We start from the raw sequence: 21,963 nt of genomic DNA on the forward strand, positions 1-21,963 counted from the left end.
CCATCGGGTCATGAAGAGCTGGAACCGACTAAACGAAAGGACTAAACAACAACAAAATGATCATAGGATAACAGTACATTCGAACAAACACAGTAATGTTAAAATACAAACATACGTCTTCTCTAGAGCTCTGCTCAATGTGTTTGATGCTACTCTAGAAAACATGTTTAAGACATGTACAGTGGTGCCCCGCATAGCAACATTAATCAGTTCCAGATTAACGTTGCTATCCGGATTTGTCGCTATGCGGGGGGGGGACCCCATAGGAACGCATTAAACTCCGTTTAATGCATTCCTATGGGGGAAAAACTCACCAGTAAGCAAAGATTCCCCCATCCGGCCGCCATTTTCGCTGCCCGGTAAGCGAGGGCAGGGCGCGAAAATGCTGCGGGCGGCCATTTTGCTGATCCGGCGGCCATTTTGGAACCGCTGATCAGGTTGTTTTCTAAACATTGCAATGCGATCGCATTAGCAATCACAAAAAAAGCATCGCTATTTGGATTCGTCGTTAAACGGTGCACTCGTTATGCGAGGCACTACTGTATTGATTCATTATAAAATGCTGTGTAAGATGAAGGAAAGGTTTGCTGTTGTGGCAACGGGTGTTGACTTGGAAATTATGGACTTGATTTTTTTAAAAAAAATAGAATGACTCATTCTGAAAGAAGAATGGAAACTGTTTCTGATGAGTATATTTAATGGTTAGTTACTCTACAAAGGCATATGTTTTGTTTGGATCTATTACACAACGTCCTTCTGGCCTGAACAAGCTAACAGTTGCTTCTCTTAGACAAGAGGCTGCATATGAGAATACTGTACTAACTTTAAGGATAGGAGTTAAATACCTGCCCTTTTCTGTTGCAAATAACAAACGATTAACATAAAAAAGAGTAAATTCTGAAATGGCAAATGAGTTAAGAAAGGAAACCGAGCATTGCATGTTAGTATGGATGTTCACAAAAGCAAGTTCTTTGAGCACAAGGCTTCTAGCAATATTTGCATTAGACTTGGAGTACGGCTTTACTTGTGGTCATCTGCTAGGTGAGCTTCTGAGTTACGCACCCTTCACTCATATTCCGCCTACCTTTCCTTTCACACAGATAAAGTTGACAAGATGTTTCATTTTTCCTAAAGTTGTGATTTATTTTCACCTCAACCAAGAAATAGTTTTGTCAGCATTGATCTATCAATCTATCTATCTGTCTGCCTGTCTGTGTCTGTGTCTCTATCTCTCTCCTTTCTCCTTTCTCCTTCAGAAGAGCTCAAGGCATTTTTCAGGAGCCCAGCTTCCTTTTTAGAATATACACTCCATGCTCACAACATTAGCTGAGCTGTGGCCTTTCATACCTCTAAAATGCTATTTTCTACCTTTCCCTTTCTTATGGTGGCCACCAGCAGGGGCTGTCTATTTCATCCTAGCATTTTCCCTGTTAGATAGTGGACTGCACTGCATTAGCTTATGAAGTGGCTCACATCCTGTTTCCTGAAAATGTAGAGCCACTCTACACAGTTAACATCTAAATCTTCAGTGGCTCTCTTGAGGTATTCTTCTGCCTGATACCTGCAAGGCAGTGACATGTTCTCAACTCTCAATATTCATCTGCCACTACTGTTTGGACTTTCAGGCTAGAGCAGATGCTTTCTATAGATGGAGTACGGTCCTCTTCTCTGTCTTGACTTGATACCTTCTACTATTGGTGAGACAGCTGTTAGTTTCTTCTCTGTGTGAGCCAAGAGACTACAAAGAACAATGGGTTATCATTGGTAATTGTGCTTCTTCAGACAGTCATGTATGAATCCACACAACACATCCTCTTCCCCTCTAAGTGTTGTTTTACTTTGCTAATTGCCATGTGGCAGCAGACTGGAAATGAGAGGCTCTGAATCAGGTGCATTGGTTCATGCATGTTTGGAGGGTGGAGCAGAGTATCTCATCTAAATTCCTCATTTCTAGAGTGTTCTAGGTGATCGTCTGTGCACCCTCCCATTTGTGTGGGTTCATAGATAACCACTCAAAGAACCACAGTTATGAATGGCAAACCTTTGCTTTAATATACTATAATATATTAATATATTTTATTATACTATTTGTTGTCTGTATAGATTACTTATCCAAGGAACTGGTGTACAGTCCTTACAAAATATAATGAAGTAGAATAGACAGGTAGCGACTTGTCCTGGGCTATTCCATTAACACTGTAACCATGATTTCAGGGGATTTCCCATGCCCAAATCTTGTGTTCCAGACACCACATCATACTTGTACAGCAGCATGCTTCTGTTGTTTTTAGTCTGAATCAGCATCTGTTTGTGTTCTTGGAAGCTGGTAAGATTCTTCCAGCATAAACTGCATACTTCTCAAAATGTGTAGGGTTGACTTTGTTACATTCTGGAGCACTGTATCTCAGTCAGTCAAAGAATGCAGTTGTTTGGCTTTTAAACAATGACACCACAATTGAGCAAGGAATGTTAGCATCAGCAGTAGTTTCTGATTTTTCTCTTTAGTTTTCTGTCTTGCTATGTTCTGTTACTAAATGCATATACCAAAATAGTGAAATACATTCTGATTATTTAAATATTTTTAAAAAATGTATAGTTATACTTTTATAACTGTATTTTGAAATTGCACCGTTTGTTCTTGAGCTTTGTCTTTTAAGTAGTTCCAAGTTAGTTTCCCCTTTGTATGAGTTTCATCTTGGTTAATTATTGAGGGCTGTTTAAAAATTATTAAGGCAGTTGAAATTTGGTAGATAGGTAATGTTGATTTGGCCTGCCTTTTTTAAAAAGCCAGGTGACCAGCATTTCAACAATGGGTATGTAGATCCATAGGCCAAACTAGGTATTTCATGTATGCCTAGGCCATTCCTTGTCTCATTCTGTTAAAAACTCCTCATTGTCGTGGACTTGTTTTTGTGTGTTTGTTTGTTTGTTTGTTTGTTTTGATGGCAGGTAAATTGCATTTACGAGGGTTGCAGGATTTATTCAGAAAAAACAGGGGGAAAGGAATCATCATGCTTAAAATTACCAAATGTTTTGTCTTGATAGGAAGCTACTCAGAGACATTACATTGGAAGATTGAGAGGATGGGTGAAATTGCTGTGACTTCAAGAAGCAAGGTAAAAAAGTCTGCCTGTTATGTATTGAAGTAAGGGAAAAGATTTCTACCACATTATTATCAACTATAACACTGGAATTTAACTTGGTTTGTGCGTCCTGGACCACTGGTACTCTGCAAGGGTTCTGCATACAGTGTGCAGGGTATCAAAAGCAAAAGCAAAAAACAAAGCATGCTGCTTACATACTGCCCCATCATCATCATCATCATCATCATCATCATCATCATCATCATCATCATCATCATCATCATCATCATCATCATCATCATCGTATTATGGGGCGGTATGTAAGCAGCACGCTTTGCCAATAGTGCTTCAAGCACTCTCTGGGTGGTTTACAAGTTAATTATGCAGGCTACACATCCCCCCCCCCCATGAGCTGAGTACTCATTTTACCGACCTTGGAAGGATAGAAGGCTGAGGAAGGCTGAGTCAGCCTTGAGCCGGCTACCTGGGATTGAACCCCGGGTCATGAGCACAGATTTAGCTGCAGTACAGCAGTTTAACCACTGCGCCACGAGGCTCTCTGTGATTGATTAGTGTGATTGCGTGATTAGCTCAAGGTGATTGATTAGTGTGAGTCTTATTTGTAGGGGAAAGTGAAATGGATGGATAAGGCAGGGGGCAGAAGAGGGCACAACAGTGAAGCCCCTCAGTTTGTTTCTGGAAGGATAAGGAATATTAAATGTCAGATGCAATCTGTATCAGGAACAGCTTCACTGATAATAGCAAGCACCATATAGGATAGTGAAGTGTACCAAATACTCCTGGATATATGAATTTGGTTCTTGTCAGCTATAGGCTATGTTTTAAAAAATTAAACTGCTTGCTTATGTGAATATCCATCTTTAATTGATTGATGATTTGGTTGGCCTGAGAGAAGGCAAAGAACCACTGCTATAACTTATGCATACTTATTCATATTTACCTAGTTCTACTGGCAAACACTTCTGCATAGGCTGATTCTCAATTTTAAGTGGTGATCACTTTGCTTTCAGATATTGTACTTTGAAAATGATCATTAGGCTGATATCCATTTCCCTTATGTGGTGCTGAATTCTTACTTTCCTTCCCTCCCATTTTATGTTAATGTCAATAAAGTTTAATCTGCAAGATGTTTTGCAAAATTTAATTCACATTGCTGCTAATCAGTCATGAGTATACTCTCTTATATTACCTTCATATTATAACTTCCAAATCAGATTTTCTTCTTTTTATAACTTAAAAGCATGATTGGTCATAGATTTATATGATAACATGCATCCTTGTCTTCTCTGTTCAATTTTTATTGCTGTTGTTTTTCAGAATGGTATCCCTTGTTACAATCACAGTTAATTTCACAAGTTTGTTGCTTAGTTTTTATAAATGATTTATTTGTAATATATAAGATATTAACACACATAAGTGGATCTGTCAGTGTGCATGTGTTCATGACAGGTATAAGCGCATTTAAAAATTTGCTCTAAGTTTATAGAATTTTTAAAAGAATCAAATATAATTGAAATTTTTTGCATTAAGAAAGTGAAAATTGGATGGAGCAGTATAAATAGTATTACGGTAATAGGTAATAGATAGGAAAATAACAATTGTATGTGGTAAAATATCAAGTGGTATTTTGCTTTTATTGGCTGATTCCTAGAGGTTAGCTTTCAGCTGCTGCAGCAGCAATATTATGTGGAAGACTTTTACAGTCCACTTTACTGGATATTAGAAATGCTGTGTTGAGTAACAGGTGTGTATATACCCTGTTTCCCCTAAAATAAGACCTAACCTGAAAATAAGCCCTAGTATGATTTTTCAAGATGCTTGTAATATAAGCCCTACTCCCAAAATAAGCCCCAGTTAAGTGAAACCTGCCCTCCACCATTGTGCAGCAACCGGAAGAAGATGACATAACTGTATTTGGATATAGATTGTTGTATATGAAAAAAATAAAACATCCCCTGAAAATAAGCCCTAATGCATTTTTGGAGCAAAAATTAATATAAGACTCTGTTCTTATTTTCGGGGAAACACGGTATGCACATGGTTTTGTGGGAATGGGGCAATGGGGCCAGCGAAAGTACATGTGTTGATAATTACTTTGAGTGAAAATACTAATATGCTTGGATTAATGAGATGATTAACACTTGTAAGTCTGAGTTTTGAACATCTCTTCTTACACTTACATACCCTGATTCTGGCTTCTCTCAGATCTTATAATTCAGGCAGTAACCTTGATCTCTAATTCCTAAATCTGGCCTGCATAACAGTAGTAAATATTAGTAATAGTTTGATGCTAGAATGCCAATGTTTATGCATTAGGTACCTCTGTGTTTAAGATCTGTATCTGTTCTGGTTTTTTTTAAACAAACTATGGCATGCTTTGTGTATTTAGAATTGCAGGTCTTCTAGACAATATGAAATCTGAAAATGAAGTTTCCTTTCTTTCTTCTTTACATGCTATCAGAGTTTATTTGATCTCTCTGGTAGTTTGCAGCTGGCATGAATTAGGTATTTGCTCTCTTCTCTGCTTTTCTTCAGACTTTTAAAAGTATCTGGCCTATCTGTTCCTATATTCATTGCAAGATTAAACCTGTTATAATCAGTTCTGTCCAAGATTCCCTCTAAGGTTTATGTCTACTTGAGCATGTATTACTCTGCCTCCCTCCATGCAGGGCTCCTCCTCCTCTCTGCACCCACAGTGACAGTTTCCAGCCGCTTTGGTTCCAGTCTGACAGAACGCCATGCAGGGGGCGGAATTGTGTGCAAGAGGGGGGAAGCCCTACCCAGCAGGGCTGAAAATTAGAGGGAACATTGCTTCTGTCCATATGTTACTTCAATGAATTTCAGTAGTCTGTTTCCAGTACCTCCAAGCAGAATTATTACACAGAGGATGTCATTTCTTTCTGCTGGTTGTTTTTTCAAGGAACAGGTTTGAAATGTAAGATGTAGCTAGTGGCCTGCAGCCAACATTTTTGATTACCATTTCTAATCAGTGTATGAAAGAGAATTCCTGACTACAGTTGTGGTGTTCTCATACCTACAGCTTCTCTATTTCTTACTCATGTACACCCAGTTCAATTGATGGGATCAGTGGCTGAAACCCTTGATGCTTAGTATAGTAAGTTGTAGCTAAAGTAGACCATTGAACCAATGGCTATTTGGTGAGTCAGCCACTCTATTATATGCTCCTTCCTTCCTTTCTTTTTCTCTTTTCTTTTAAACAGGTCAATATTTTTATTTTATACATGCAAACATAAAAACAGAAAACTAAAACCAAACAGAAATAAACACGAATAACAACAAAACATCGAAACTACACATCCATACTACACAAATAGATCAGAAATTTTGCCATCGTCTGGGCATCTAAATATCATCAAAGGATTCTAGTGAGCACTGATTTGCCATAAACTATTTCTTCCCCTCAATTCCTGTCTTTTCCTGGCCCAATTATGTATCAGCTTCCAGCTTTCCTTTACAAAATGTCTCATTTGATCCCGTAGTGCCTCTGAAAGCATATCTAGTTCTGTAATATCCAGTAGCTTCTTTAATAGCTCATCCATTTTTGGTGTTTCTCCACTCTTCCATTTTTGGGCCCAGAGTAACCTAGCTGCAGTAAATATATACAGTAAACTATATTTTGTTTTCTTATCAATGATTTCTGGTATTATATTCAATAATAGCTTTTCAGGTTTAAAAATTTTTGCTGAACAATTTCTTGTGACATTTCCCAAACCTGTAACCATTTTTTTTGCTTTTTCACATGACCACCATACATGATAATAAGTCCATAGATTTTTTTTTACATTTCCAACAAACATTACTGATCCCTTCTGACATTTTTGCCAATTTTACCGGAATAAAATGTCATCTTTGAAACATTTTAAGGATGTTTTCTCAAAGATTAACTGGTTTAATCATTTATAGTTATCTTTCCACATTTTTGTTCAGTCATCAATATCAGTATTATAACCAAAGCTTTGTGCCCATTTTACTATCGCCTCCTTCACCCTCTCATCCTCTAGATCAGTGGTTCCCAACCTTTTCCGAACTGAGGACCAGTTGGACGTGGGATCTGTGCATGGGGGGGCAGGACACTCCCTGCTGGCGGGGTGGTGGAGTGCGCTAGCAGGTGGGTGTGCCATGCTCGCTCATGCACAGGTGAGCAGGTGGTGCTCGTGGGTGGGTGTGGTGCACTCACGCGCATGTGTGTGTGAGCATGGCATTCTCGTGAGTGAGTGGGGCACACTTGTGTGCAAGCATGGGTGAGCGTGGGGTGCTTGTGGGTGGAGGGGCCATGCTTGTATGTGGGTGGGCATGGGGGGAGTGCTTGCGCAGGGGCAAAAGATTTCTCTCCACGGCCCGGTCCTGCGAAGGCCACGGACCGGCAGCAGGCTGCGGACTGGAGGTTAGGGACCCCTGCTCTAGATCATTTTTAAAATTATTTTCTTTTTCATATAAATCCATAATTCATCTACCTGAACTTTCCGCTCAAAAAGCCCATATTTTTGTCCTTTTAATATTTTGATTCTAGTTTCAGTGTTGACTACCAGTCTGTCGCTAGACCCAGTTTCTCTAGATCTTCTTTATCTTTCATATTTTGATCTTTAGTTAACAAATCTTTATAAGTGAGTAAGACTCCCTTCTGATTCAATACTTTCAATGTAAATGCCTCTATTGGTGCTACCCATATTGGAATTTTCTTATAAGTTTGCATTTGAAATTTTTGCCATACTAGACATAATACTTTCCTTACAATATGTTCTGAGAAATGTGTCTGTTCTTTGAATTTTCCATACCACACATATGCATGCCAGCCCATTTTCAAATCATGACCTTCTAGTTTCTAATGTTACCCATTCTTTTATCCAGACCACAGCACATGCCTAATAATATAATAGCCAATTCGGCAGTCCCAAAACACCTCTCTCTTTTAAATCTATAGTCTAGTTGTAACTCATTACACTTAGCAACAGGATCTCAGCCAACATGTTATTTCCCTTTAGTCACTTTCTCACTGATCTTCCATTTATTACAGTGGACCCTTGACTTACAGACAGCTTGACTTACAGACTTTTTGAGTTACAGACTTCTCTGGCCGCAAAATTTAGGTTTGACTTGCAGACTGAGATTTGACTTACAGACCAGAAAAAAACCAAAATGGAACAAAAACGGCCTGTTACGGGATTAATCGGTTTTCAATGCACTGTAGGTCAATGGAGACTTGACTTACAGACTTTTTGACTTGAGAACCGCCTTCCAATACGGATTAAGTTCTCAAGTCAAGACCCCACTGTACCTCTGACCTTCTTCCTTTCAAGACAAATCATTCCTTTAGGTTCCAGCTTTTTAGAAAATACAGTGCATTTCTGCAGGACACATATTTCTTGTGTGGAGGAAAACCCTGCAGTAAAAATACAAAGAAATTGTGGCCTGCTCTTGACTTAATTATGTTAGCTCCAGGGTTTCCTAGGAATATATCCTGAAATCAGTACCAGAGCCAAGTCTTAGGATTTGTAACATAAAGTACCTTTAAGATTACGGAGAGTTCATTTTGAATTAAAGAAGTGCTTCTTATGCCTTGTATTTAGGAGTAACTATTCCTCTTTACAAGACATATTATAGTATGTGATCTTACTTTCACACCAGCCTGAGCTTCAGCACTTAAAAAGAAGAAACTAAATACTGCTCACCACAATGTAAGATGTTGCCTTTTACATTTTGTTCAATTCATACAACACATTATCTCAAATACTGTATTGCTCTGATCCATATAACTGTGGATACCAACTCAGACACTTAGTTCATTTTAAATGATCTGCTTTAAGTGTAAGATGAAGCAACAGCAGTATTATTCTAGTATATTGAAATTGTGATTGCCTTGATATTTGGAGTCATATAAATTAATATGTTATGGGCCTCTGTATTAATACTGAAGTACTGTGAGACTTTTAAGTGAAGTTCCTTTTGTTAAAAGCACATGGAATGCAGTTTGTTGCCAAGTCCAAAGATGGAAGGTATCTCAAATAAGCATATTGACATTCCTCAGAGACTCTAAATACAGTACTTCTTCTTTTCAAATTAGTTTTGAGTTGCAGTTCCTGCTGTGCAGCCTTAGTATCTTTCAGAGAGTAAAAAAAGCTTTTTGTGTTTTGCCACCTGCCCCATTAAGATAAACATTAATAATTGTCGTCAGTGCTGCGCACGTGTGTGTGTGTGTGTGTGTGTGTGTGTGTGTGCGCACGCCCCCACGCGCACACGTGCGCGCACACACACACAAACTGCAGTACATAAGATGGTTCTTTCATTAGCAGATGAAGTGACATCAGCTTGACTAACAAGTGGCTGGTGCCTTTTACTTGTAAGCAGAGTAAGAAAGATGATCAATGTGCAGTGATTTAGGTTGGTCATTTTACTGATCCAGGAGGTTGAGCTTTAGACTGTTATGTGCATTACTAGAGTTGCAAAGAACAAAACAGATACTTTCCTGATTCCCCATCACTATTCCATGTTTCAAAATTGCTTTCCTGTTCCTGATACATTAATGCAGTGAAGAAGAAAAAAGCCTTCTCTGAGAAAAAGAAATAAATACTCTCAGATGTATCTGTGAAGATTTTCAGATGCACTGTTTGAGATTAAGTAGATTAAATAATAGAACTACTATGTAACTACAAGAATAAAACAATACTTGCTTCTTCCCTTGTGCTGAACACTAGCACTCCTTGGGTGTTCACTCAGGTGAGGATGATCTCTGTGTTGCCAGATGCTGAATTTAGTTTGTTGTTGGTTTAAGACTTTGGCTTATTTGTGGAGACACAAGTCAGAATCCCCAGCAGGAACATCATGGAAAACTATAGATGGGTGAACACAGAGTGCACCTTGCTCTTTTGAGATTCAGAGAGTGTGGGGGAATTAGTGTGATCTGTAGCATTAACTGATCTTCTCCCTTTTTGGAATATAATCCCTGGACAGAAGTACTGTAACTCCTTAGTGGGTCTGATCACATGACCTTTCTTCTGCCCAGTGTCTATTTGCACACACTTTCCATGGGCCATGTAGATTACATAATTGTTTGGGAAAGTTGTTTCCTTAAGACGAAAGAACCAGAGCAAACTATCTTTTCTGTTCAATTCTGAATAATAGTTGCTTTTATACTGTATGGGAGATGTGAAGTCACAACAAGAAAACCTCCCTTGTTCCTCCCTCCCTATCTTGATTTGCTAACCAGTTTTCATTCCTGCTTTGTTAAATTTTGTTCTGTTTTGTGGTTACATGTTTTTACAATATGTGTAGTAGATTGTTTACATTTTCTTTAGTGGTATCATACAGGAGATTTTCATATTTTTAACAATCAAGGTTCCAGCTCTACATCCAATTGCATGGAAATCCCATGGAACCCAACAGAATTTATTTATGAGTCAATGTGCATAGGTCTCATTGAACTTAAATGGGGTTTCTTCAAAGTAGATATGGGCTTGCAGAATAAGATCTGCAAATCTGTCTGCATCCCACCTCCACTTTGATTAATATATGATATATTTATATGCAGTTAATTCTAATGTATAGTGATCTTTCTCAGTTTTCTAGGTATAAAGTACTCACAAGTGGTTTACTAGCCCCTTTGCCTAGGCTTGCTTTGGGACCATGTAGCTTGTTCAAGGCCACATAGGCTGGCTCTTCTTCCAGAGACACCCTGCAGAATTGAACTTCTGACACCTGGTGCTCCAACTCAGTGAGCTATCCAATCAGCTTTTCCATTACTTTACTAAGAACTGTATCCACTGATGTTTGTCCACAAGCAAACAGACATTGTTGGTGGGTGGAATTCCCCCTAACCTTCACATTCCTCATCTGCACACGCACTCTCCATTTGCTCACGAGAAAATTTGGTGATGCTATAAAGCAGTGGTCCTCAACCTTGGGCCTCCAGATGTTTTTGGACTTCAGCTCCCAGAAATCCTGGCTAGCAGAGGTGGTGGTGAAGGCTTGTGGGCGGTGTAGTCCAAGAACATCTAGAGGCCCAAGGTTGGGGACTACTGCTGTAAAGGAGGCCTTGTGGGCATGTGGGTGGGCAAGAAAGGAAAGAAGGCTCTATTGCTTGACAAGAAGTCAGTGCACATAATATTGCATTTAGCACCACATTACGAGAAAATAACCAATTCTTTCCTTTACTGTTTGAGTGACAGATTCACCTTCTCTCTCTGACTGGGGTAGGGCTGCGTTCCTGAATATGATACCATTCAGATGTTTTTAACTTTCAGGCTTTCATCAGCCCTAGTTAGTATGAGAAATGGTGAGGAATGCTAAGAGTGAAATCCAAAATACTTGCAGTGGTCCCCAACCTTGGGCCTCCAGATGTTCTTGGACTTCAACTCCCAGAAATCCTGGCCTACAGAGCTGGTGGTGAAGGCTTCTGGGAGTTGTAGTCCAACAACATCTGGAGGCCCAAGGTTGGGGACCGCAGACTTAAAGGACATGAGGTGGGAAGAGACTGATAGTAATTACAATTATAATTATGTGCTGTAAAGTTGATTCTGACTTACTGAGCTACCCAGCCAGCAAAGAGGCAGAAATAGAGTATGATTTCTACCCTCTCTCTCAGTTTTTACTTGCTGTTTTTCCTTATTTTTATACCATGTGCAGTTTCCTCAGTTCCTGTTGCTTTCATTCTTTTTCACCTCCTTAGTTAGTCTCCTGGTTCTCGGAAGTCATAGTATTTTGCCAGTAGTTATTATACTACTGGTATACTTCCAGAGGTATTACCTCCTGTTGGGACTATTTACCTGACCAACACAACAGTAGCTTTTAGAAATAGTTGTACATACCTGCAGTTTGCATTGGAAATAGTTTCTACACTAGATGTACTGAAATATCAGGAACAACACAGAAGATATAACCAGACTTACTTGTAGGCATTAAATAGTTGCAGCTACACTCACTACTACCCGTAACAGTAAGGATTGTAGAGAGTGTCTGATGAGTCTTTGAATACCAAGATTGGGAAAGACACTGAGGTCTACATTGCCTAGTGTGAAACATGAAACTTCCCACCCTGAACTGATTCTGTAGTGGTGCAGTCTCCATTTTGGAACTTGCATTAAACAATAGAGCCTAGCTGCAACATCTGACCATGATTTGGGGAATTTACCATTTTATTCTGCATTACTGTAGCTCTGTAATGCCCAGCCTGATAAAGAATCCTGTCGGACTCAAAAAATTGTGCCTGTTTGTGAGATTGTCCATCCTTGTTGGCAGATAGTGTACAAGAACCATGTGGATCTTTTCATTTGCTTTTTTCTTACTACCAGTAGAAAAACAGTATCAACAGCTCTATAAGAGGTAATACTATCAGTAAAATTACTATGCTATCAGTGCCATTCAGTTTCCACTGACTGCATGTGTCTCTGTTAGGAGATTGTAAGCTTAAAGGTCAATATAGTGGATATATTGTTGTCCTATAGTTCACTTAGAAAATTTTCTCTTTTTTTCCTTTAATCATTTGATATTTTTGGTACTTGGCAAGGTAATGTGCTGAAAATAGGATCCTTGTTTTCCAGTTTCTAATTTAAATGCACCCCTTTTGTGGCAATAGTTATTCGGTAGCCTTTTTACCTTTGTTTTACAAACAAAGCAAATATTGCTTTATGTAATTGTCATTGTATTATTACAGCTTGCAATTTGAGCATCTTTCAGGGTAAAAGTTGCAATGAATTTCAAACTGCCGCATAGTTTTTCTGACCCTAAGTAATTTCAGAGTTCTAAAAACTGAAATTGGACTACCCTCTTTGTATGTGGGAGAGATGGCTATTTAAGAAAAATAAACAGATTTGTTTCAATTCTAAACTACCCATACATTCTTAAACTCTGGAAAACTGAAGTACTGTAGCTGAACACCACCACACCCAACATACCATGAAATCTGCATTCTGTTGACACACCCATTCTCATTCTCTCCTCTGGGCATACTGCAGTGCAAGACCTCTAGCATTCCTGGACAGTGATAGGCTTAAAGTTCTCTCTAACGGGATATAGTTCCACCCACGTAAGTCACAGCCTTCCTCCAGATGAACTGGATCTCCCAATGTGGTCTTATTCCTCCTCCTCCTTTTCACAAAAACTGCTGACAGTACAAAGAGAAAAAGCTGAAGAAAAAGCCGTGAGTTTTGGTGAGAATGTTTTACGTTTTATCTGTGTATCTGTAATTTGCAGTCTGGATTGTGGTGTCACCACTTTATTACTTTTTCCCCCCTCCCCTAATCTAGTACCTTTTGTTTACGATGAAGTGGGGTTGGGAGGAGAGACAGAGAGATTATAGTCTCGGTTGATACTCTGTACATACAGCAGGGAACGTTTTCATCAAAGTTGTGAAAGAGTCACAGAATAACATTCTTCAGTGAAGACCAGTAATGTCAGTCTGCTGAAGTGTCTTCTGCATGCAGTGGTAGTCAAGAGCAAAGAACAAAATGTTCCCAGTTGAAATGAGACTACTCATTAGATATATTTAATATACAGAAGTGCTTCATGGATGCTTAGAAATGGAGAAATAGAACTGAAGGCTTGCAAAATGAAAAGGAAATGCAAAATAAGAGGATGTTTCGAGCTTTGTGAATACAATTAATTCTAAGCATACTATGTTTTATAAATCAGCTATAGCGACATTGGTGTTTATTGAGCACTTTCTGTCTCCTTCCATGTGCAGGTGATCTCAAAAGCAGGCACATTTCAGAGTCCAGTGTGCTTGGCTGTTTCATGGCCATGCATTGTTTGCCTATTCTTGTTTCCTCAGATTTTTTAAAATGTAGCTATCTTCAGTATCAGAGTCTATTATAATCTCTGTTTAAATTGTTCTGATCATGGTTTCTTGCATGCTTTTTTACTAACTACCCTGTCTAAGAACATGTTGCATCTTTTGCATGCATCCTTAATAGTAGCTTGGTGACTCACTGCATAATACGATTATGGCAAGTGTCACTATTGTTTATATGGAGATGAAATAAGAAGGGAGCCTGGTATTTTTAGCATCTTTAGATTCTAGGTGCTGGAAAGAAAGTAGTCCAGTGCCTTAAATGGTGTGTGATTTTGAAGTCTATTATACCTGTGTTTCACTAAGTAATGTAAGTAGTATTAATCATTCTTAAGAGGAATATTTCTTGGGGATTTTTCTTCAGCAAATGATCTTCAGAAGAAAAACAGTTAACTCTTCCATGCCATTATTTTTTCTTTATTCACTTAATGTTAAACACTGTTGTAATACAAAGAGAATTAATGAAGAAAGACAATTTTTATACCTGTATCTTATTAAGATGGACTTGAAGGATTTTACATTTTTCAAATATGAGTGAATGTGCCATCATAATTGTCTACAACTAGCAGAACTGTATAGGTTGAGTGTCATGGAACCAACATAGTGACTAAAATCCTGTTGCTTGTCATAGTGTTGCAATTAGAGGAGGCCCGTTTAAATCAGTGCAATGTATGCAGGAATTGACTCACCAAATCCCTACTGATTCAATGGGCTTCCTCTAGTTGTGATTTACTACACAAATCAACAAGGTTTCAACACTGAATAATATTGGTGTCCAGACATGCAAATTTTCAAGGTTCACATAAAACAGTTTCTTCTGTTTTCACTTGAACCCACATTTCAGAGTCTCAGGATGTTTCTTCCCCCATCCCATCCCCAAGTTGGTGGGAGTAGATTGTGTTGCTCTCTGACTGAGTTTGTTAGAATTTCAAATGCCACACCCGGATACTCACAAGATAACAACTTCAGGATAATTTTTGAGTGGTGATGTAATTAGAAGCATTAATTGTTCTAGTGAAGTTTCTAATGCCTTTACATTGTTTTCCTTTCCACGTGACTAACATCTGTGCCTGCTCTCCTGATCTTTTGTCAGCATATGCACAATGTATATGATGACTCATTGAATCAGTACTGCACTGCAAGAGTAGGAAAATAATTAGCCAAGTTGTAGTATTTCTTTATAGGGAAAATTTAGGCTAATCCTACAATGTACACAAGTGCAAAATTCAAAAAATTTTAAGCAGCAAAATTAAGCTCAAGTCCTAGCCCAAAATCCATGTGACAAATGCAAATATTCACATAGACTGGTGGTCTAGAGCACAGCTGGAATCTAGATATAGGAAGGATAAAATAGAGTATATTTAAAACAAACGATATTTGGTTGAAAAGACAAAATAATTAAGAAAATGTATAACTGCCTGCTAGAAATCAAAACGCAAGATGAAATGGTTAAAGAGTGTATGATTAAGTGGGCACAAAACGTAGGTCATAGTATCGCTATTGATCAATGGTTACAAATATGGCAAAAGAATATAAGGCTTACAAAATCAGTTAACTTTAAAGAGAATATTTACAAGATGTTTTATAGATGGCACATGGCCCCAGAAAATGTATACAGAAGTATCAAATTCCTGTTGGTAATGTGAAGCACATGTGGGAAGTTATTATCACATGTGGTGGACCTGCAAAGCAGCGAAACAGTATTGGAAAGAGGTGCATTTGGTATTTCAACAAATATTACGGTGTAAGGTCCCACTAACACCAGCATTGTTTTTATTGTCTATGATACCAGATAATATAGACAAAGCAAAGAAGGCTATAGCTACATATATAGTTACCGCAGCTAGAATTTTATATGTTAAAAACTGGAAAAGTCAGATGATACCGAAACAAGAAGATTTGATAGAGAAGATAAGAGAAACGGCAGAAATGGACATACTATCAGAAGTATTAAAGGACTGTCCTTTGCAAAAGGCAACCGAAAGATGGGACTTATTTTACAAATGGTTAGAATCACCAAACAATGTTTGAATAATTTAGAACAAAGTGTGGATTAAAATCTAGAAGGCAGAAAAGAGTAGAAAAGCAGAAATAGAATTTTGGGATGATAATATGAGTAGAATGGATGTTAATATATTTTTGTGTCTCCTCTTCCTCATAACCCCAAACTTTCTTTCCTTTACCCTTTGTATCCTTTACCCTATTCCAAGTTATGAAAAATAACAATTAAAAAAAACACAAATGCAAATAGACATACTCTCCCCACCTAGCAATAGCTCTCTTTCTGACCCTGGGGCCCATGACAAAGTACTTTTGAAAGGAGTAGTATTGTTGAGGCCTCTGGTGTATTGCAGTGTAGTTCCACCTACACAGGTTCTGTTCAGCAACATTTTGTACCGTATATTATGGGCACAATTTATATGATACTTTGCATACATGTGATTTCAACCTGTATTTCATTGCGTGATAGAAGTAGCTCATGGGCATGTGGATTTCATGTGATAGGTTAAAATAGCTCGAACTAATATGGTAAAACTTGTAGATAAAGTATGATGGTAAGGGAAGATTGCAGTCAAAGGAAGCATGACTCATTTGTTCTATTGTTGATTGACCAACAGTTGGGGAATATGCTTCTAAATTTTATTCAAGAGGATTGGAACTCATTCTCCCACCCACAGCAATGCTGATGTCATCTACAAACTCATGGACTACTAGCACAGCATTTCCCTTCCTCAGATGATTGAGTTGGTCTTAGAGGTGATGCTGGAGTCCCCTAGGCTTCCTGTGAGCCTCGTGGTGCAGTGGTTAAACTGCTGTACTGCAGCCATACTGTGCTTATGACCTGGGGTTCAATCCCAGGTAGCCGGCTCAAGGTTGACTCAGCCTTTTATCCTTCCGAGGTCAGTAAAATGAGTACCCAGCTCGCATGGGGGGGGGTAACCAGCTTGCACGGGGGGGGGCAATGTGTAGCCTGCATAATTAACTTGTTAACCACCCAAAGAGTGCTTGAAACACTATGGGGCGGTATATAAGCAGCACACTTTGCCTTGCTTTGTCTTAGATGATTTCAACATCCATGGCAGCACAGCACTGTCAGGAGCCGTTCAGGGCTTTATATCTTCCATGATTACTGTGAGTCTATCCCAAGTGATATCTAACCCCTTTATGTAGCAGGACACATAGTGTAGACTGAGCAGGATGCATATGATCTGGGTGTGGAGGAGTTTTTTGTAGTTTGTTGACAGAACGTTATTTGGTGGGGTTTAGACTCACTGGAACTCAGACTCTCTACAGGGGCAGGAGACTGATTATTTGGATTCATTAGGCATCTCAGGAGGCTAATAGATGCAAATAGTTTCCTGATAACTTGCATGGAGTTGCCCATTCCCTTTGCAGGTGACCCTGTTGAAGCCCTGGTTGATCTCTGGAATGAGGAAATGGCTAGGCTATTGACATAATAGCTCCTAAGCAGCCCTCCTCATGGAATGTAGGCAAACAAGCCCTTGGTTCACTAGGGAACTGTCAGTGATACAGCAAGTGGGGTGGAAACTAGAGTGACAATGGTGGAAAACCAAAAGCAAATCAGACATGGACTAGAGCTCATTTAAAGGCCTGCGGCACCAGCTGCAACAAAGTGTTTTTCTTTACTGCCGCTGCTTTGTGTCTGCACAGAGCTATGTAGCAGAGCTGTTTTGAGTGGTCAAGGACATCTATCTCACACTCAAGAACAAGCCCATTCCCTTTTCATGGCCATCCAGACTTTTTTGGATGAGCGGCAGCAGCTTATAACTTCTTGAGAACAATAGAGATCAGATCATTTTATGCTGGTTTTTGAATTCAGCATGGGGACTTGCAAGGGTAAGGTGGGAGATGTCTGTCTCCAGTCTCCTCAATTTCCTTGTTTCTTGATAAAACACGAAGATCCTTGTGTGATCACAAGGCATTAAGTTGCAGCTGCCAGCATTAGAGAGGAGAGGAGGGAGCCTTGTGTATGTGTGGAGGAAATGACTGCTTAGAGGCACTTCAAAAAGTTGCCTCCTGAGGGACAAAAGTGTCATCTGACAGTGGGGGTGAGGAACATCTCAGGGAGCAAATATGTGTTCATGTATGGTGGTGGAGTGGTAGACATTGTCCCACAGCTGTGTGTGAGAGGGAAACAGACTGAAAGCAGTTAACTGACCATTTTTCGGTCTCTCTCACTCTTGCACACACAGCAGTGGGGGCTAGAGACAACAACAGGAGAACAAGGTGGGGGAAAAGCAGGATCTAAGTAGAGCATTTTAGAGGATTGCCAGCTAATTAATACAAGTTCTGTGCTGTTATGCTGGAGAATGCATGTGAACAGAAAGATTGAGTGCAATTACAGAGCACACTTGAAATCAACCCTATTTAGCTCAACCCAGTGTGAGACAGCTTGAGTGTTTAGTCGCACCCAAAGTCACTCTGATCCTCTCTGACGTGAATGCTGTAATTAATGTAAGTCCTGTGGGTGTAACTCTGGCCCCTGCTTGTCCTATGTTAATAGCTATGTTTCAATCTGTTCAACACAAAGATGTGGATCGGATCCTTAGAGAGGTGAAGGCCAACACATGTTTGCTGGATCTTTGCCTTTCCTAGCTCTTAGAAGCTGCTGGAGTGGAACTAGTGAGTAGGTGGAAGGAGAGGAGAATACCTCCTTGCAGCAGGGTAGAGTTCCAGCATGCCTAAAAGAGGTAATAGTGAGATGGCTGTCAAAAACAAGTCATTTCTGACTCATTGTGACCCCTTTTCAGGGTTTTCCAAGTAGAGGATACGCTGAGGTGGTTTACTATTCCTTTCTGGGGGTGCCCTGGGACTGCAGCTTGCTCAAGGCCACCCAGGCAGGTTCTTCTGGGATGCACAGTGGGGAATTGAACTCCCAACCTTTGGCTCCACAACCAGATACCTAAATCACTGTTCTGTCCTTACAGCTGCTGTTGAAAAAGCCCTCCTCAAATCCCACTATACAGTATAATTATTACCCAGTTTCCTGTGTTCCATCTTGGGACAAGATATTTGAGTGTTTGGTGGCTTCTCCAAGGGTTCCTGTTTCCTTGAGGGTAGCCTCCAAAATGAGACGGGGCTGTTGTTAAAAGAGGTAGAAGTTTCACTTTGATCTTCTGCAAGAAATAATTTGTCTTATTTCAGAGTAGTTGGAATGTTTATAAAGCCAATGGTGACATTAAGTTGAGTTTTCTTTGAGAAGGTTTAATAGGTGACTGTGTGGTTTAAACTTGTCAAATTATTGACAAGGCTGTATGTATCTTAGATGTAGCTTAAGCAGAGCTTGAACTTGCCACCATATATTTTAATGAGCCAAGGAGGAATGGAATTGATGTCTAGTAGTAGGAGAAGGCTGGTATTAAGTTTATAGAGAGCAGAAGGTGTTCATCATGGCTGCAGGAGAAGTGTTGGTGGAGATTTTTGCATTATCTCTCTTTCTAGCTTGCGGTCTAACCTTAATTAAGCTGATGACTTGAATGTAGTACCTTCAACTCTGAGGGTGCTATTATTGATTGCTTGGTCAGTTAAAGAGACAGTGACCCTATCCAGAAAGTACACATTGATTTTCACTGCATGACCTGATTACATGAAAGGATTTGTTTAAACCTTTCAGATAATGTCTCCCAATACATCACCCTTTATACTTTAGAACAGATGCATGGTGCAGCCTCAGAACACCCCTTATCCTCATGGGGCATTTTGAGAGGATTTTTTTTAAAAATAGCCCTTTTAAAATATACCCACCCATCCAATGAAGTAATGGTCAATGCAACAAGTTCTCTTTCAAACAAACCAATGAAAGAAAACAGTAACAATGTAAACTAGGAGATGGGATGAAGGCTTGTTATAAACTACTTTTAAAAATTTACAAGTCCTAGTTCAGCAGGACCAAAAAAAATCATTTTTGATTGGAATGAGAAACCAGGGTAGAATGGGAAAGGTACACAGGCTTTAAGTTCTGATTGGTGGCCAGATAAATGATAGATTACATGAGAAGAATTATGTGATTCATGCAGTGGTTAAAACCCAGTAGCAAATTGTAAGTAGAGTAGGCCCATTGAATTGTTAGAGATTTGGTGAGTCAGTTCCTCCATATGTTCCATTGATTCAAATGGGCATACTCCAGTTTTAACTTACTACTGGATTTCAGCTACTGTACTGTGTTTCTCCTGTAAGCGCACTAATGCAAACTTTCAAAAGAAGATAATATGTGCATACATGAGTGTCTTAACCATGTCTCAGATAGGTCTGTAAGAAGGTAGAATTGGTCGTGAACTGCCCCATCATATCTGAAATGGAAACTGTTCCTAAAATCCAGTAGTAAATTCCAACTAGAGTAGGCTCATTGAATTGGTAGGGATTCAGTAAGTCTTGTTGATTCAATGGCCCTACTGTAGTTGAGACTTACTACTGGATTTCAGCCAGTGTGGTTTATATAACTTTGAAAGGGCTTTCTTTACTTTATTGCAGGACAGAAATATAATTCCACCAAAACTATGTTATTTCAAGTTAAGTAAAAAGTTGAAAGTAAAAAGTTGATTTAGTTTTCAGTTTATTCTCAAGAGAGTTGTAATACAGTAATCTGTCTCAATCCATTGAGACTATAAGGATATGTTCTTTCTTGCTCTAAAATTTTCAAATAATGTGTTGATTTTCACATAATGTCAAGTTTTAAAATAGCTTTTTGTAAGAATATGCAGTGGAAAAAAATATGTGCTTATCCTGTTTAATATTCCTAGATTATTTTTGATAAGTTCTTGCTAATTGTACATATCTATTTCTTATAGCAAAGCACTGATGCTGTTTGCTATAGGAAGTACATTTAGGCATTTCCTAATGGCTGTCCTGAATTTATTTTAAAGGGTTTTCTCTTTGTTTCTATTCTTTCGTCATCATTTTGTCACTCTGCTTGTACACTTTTTTCTCCCACAGTTTAGGATATTTCTTTTTCTTTTGGTTTTCTTCCCAAATTGTGATACCTACCGGCTATATTTGAGTAACATGCCTACCTTAATATCTACAGATTGGGTACTGCTAGCATAGTCAGTATATTAATGCTATATATAGATGTGTCAACATTGAGCATTTCCCTTAGTGATCTGTTCATTATGGTTAAACAGTTATTTCGTGTATGTTTGTTCTATTGATTTTGGAGGTTTTAATGTAATACTGATAAGATCATTCACACTTGTGGCATTTACCCCATGACCTCTGCTTATTTCACCAAACACAGGGCTCACATGAGTATCCCAACACGCCCTTTAACACGCTGCCACCAGTTGATCTCTTTATCAACCTATATCTCCTATGAAAGACTGAGGTCCATTCAGTACTGAACTTTTAAAATGAAACAGGTTTATTGATTACAAGTTGTTTTAGGAATAGTTCTTAAGCACATTCTTAAAGTTACACAAAGCTTCAGTATTTTACTTTAACTTCTATCTTAATTAATACAGGTTACACTCTGACTAATCACTCCTTAAACACTCTCTCTACCTCAAACCCCAAACTATATGTCTCTTGTATTTGCAAAGGCTTTCACGGCTGGGATCTAATGGTTGTTGTGGGTTTTTCGGGCTCTTTGGAAGGCTAACGTTTTGCCAGTCTCTGTGGCCGGTATCTTCAGAGGACAGGAGTAGCACTCTGTGCTCTGGTGCAGTTTGTTTGGGAGTTGAGTATATATGGCTGTGGGATCAGCTTTTGTCCTTTTCAGGAGATGGGTGATTATGGTGATCAGTGTTTTTTTGTTGTGGATGTATTGTTGTGATAAGGAGGAGAGATTCTCTGTCATTGTGATTGATGGGTGTTGTTAGCTGATCTTTTGTGTGTAGTGATCACTGGTCCTTGTGGCTGGGTAGAGTTCGTTGACCTTTTGCACGCTGTATTTTTCAGTGCTGGGAGCCAAGTTTTGTTGAGTTTCAAATTTTCTTCTTTTTTGTTTAAGTTCTGCTGGTGTTTGTAGATTTCAGTGGCTTCCCTGTGCAGTCTGACGTAATGATTGCTGGTTTTGTCCAGTATTTCAGTATTTTGAAATAG

The 21,963-nt window shown here is 39.0% G+C and overlaps 1 protein-coding gene across 11 annotated transcripts in view; it reads left to right on the forward strand.

The window, feature by feature from the left end:
* The window catches only part of SGMS1 (sphingomyelin synthase 1), a 99,653-nt gene that overhangs the window by 59,423 nt on the left and 18,267 nt on the right, over positions 1 to 21,963 (forward strand). For 7 of the 11 annotated variants that reach the window (XM_072995273.2, XM_020801285.3, XM_020801290.3 and 4 more), the window contains one exon: positions 3,046 to 3,116. The exons of 2 other annotated variants lie outside the window; for them this stretch is intronic. The gene's annotated coding sequence lies outside the window, so the exon portion shown is untranslated. Of the gene's footprint in view, positions 1 to 3,045; positions 3,117 to 13,072; positions 13,268 to 21,963 lie in introns of all 11 variants that reach the window. 2 more of the 11 variants (XM_020801286.3, XM_020801291.3) reach the window with 1 other exon arrangement.

Source organism: Pogona vitticeps, chromosome 3 (assembly GCF_051106095.1).
Source record: "Pogona vitticeps strain Pit_001003342236 chromosome 3, PviZW2.1, whole genome shotgun sequence".
Lineage (NCBI taxonomy): Eukaryota > Metazoa > Chordata > Lepidosauria > Squamata > Agamidae > Pogona > Pogona vitticeps.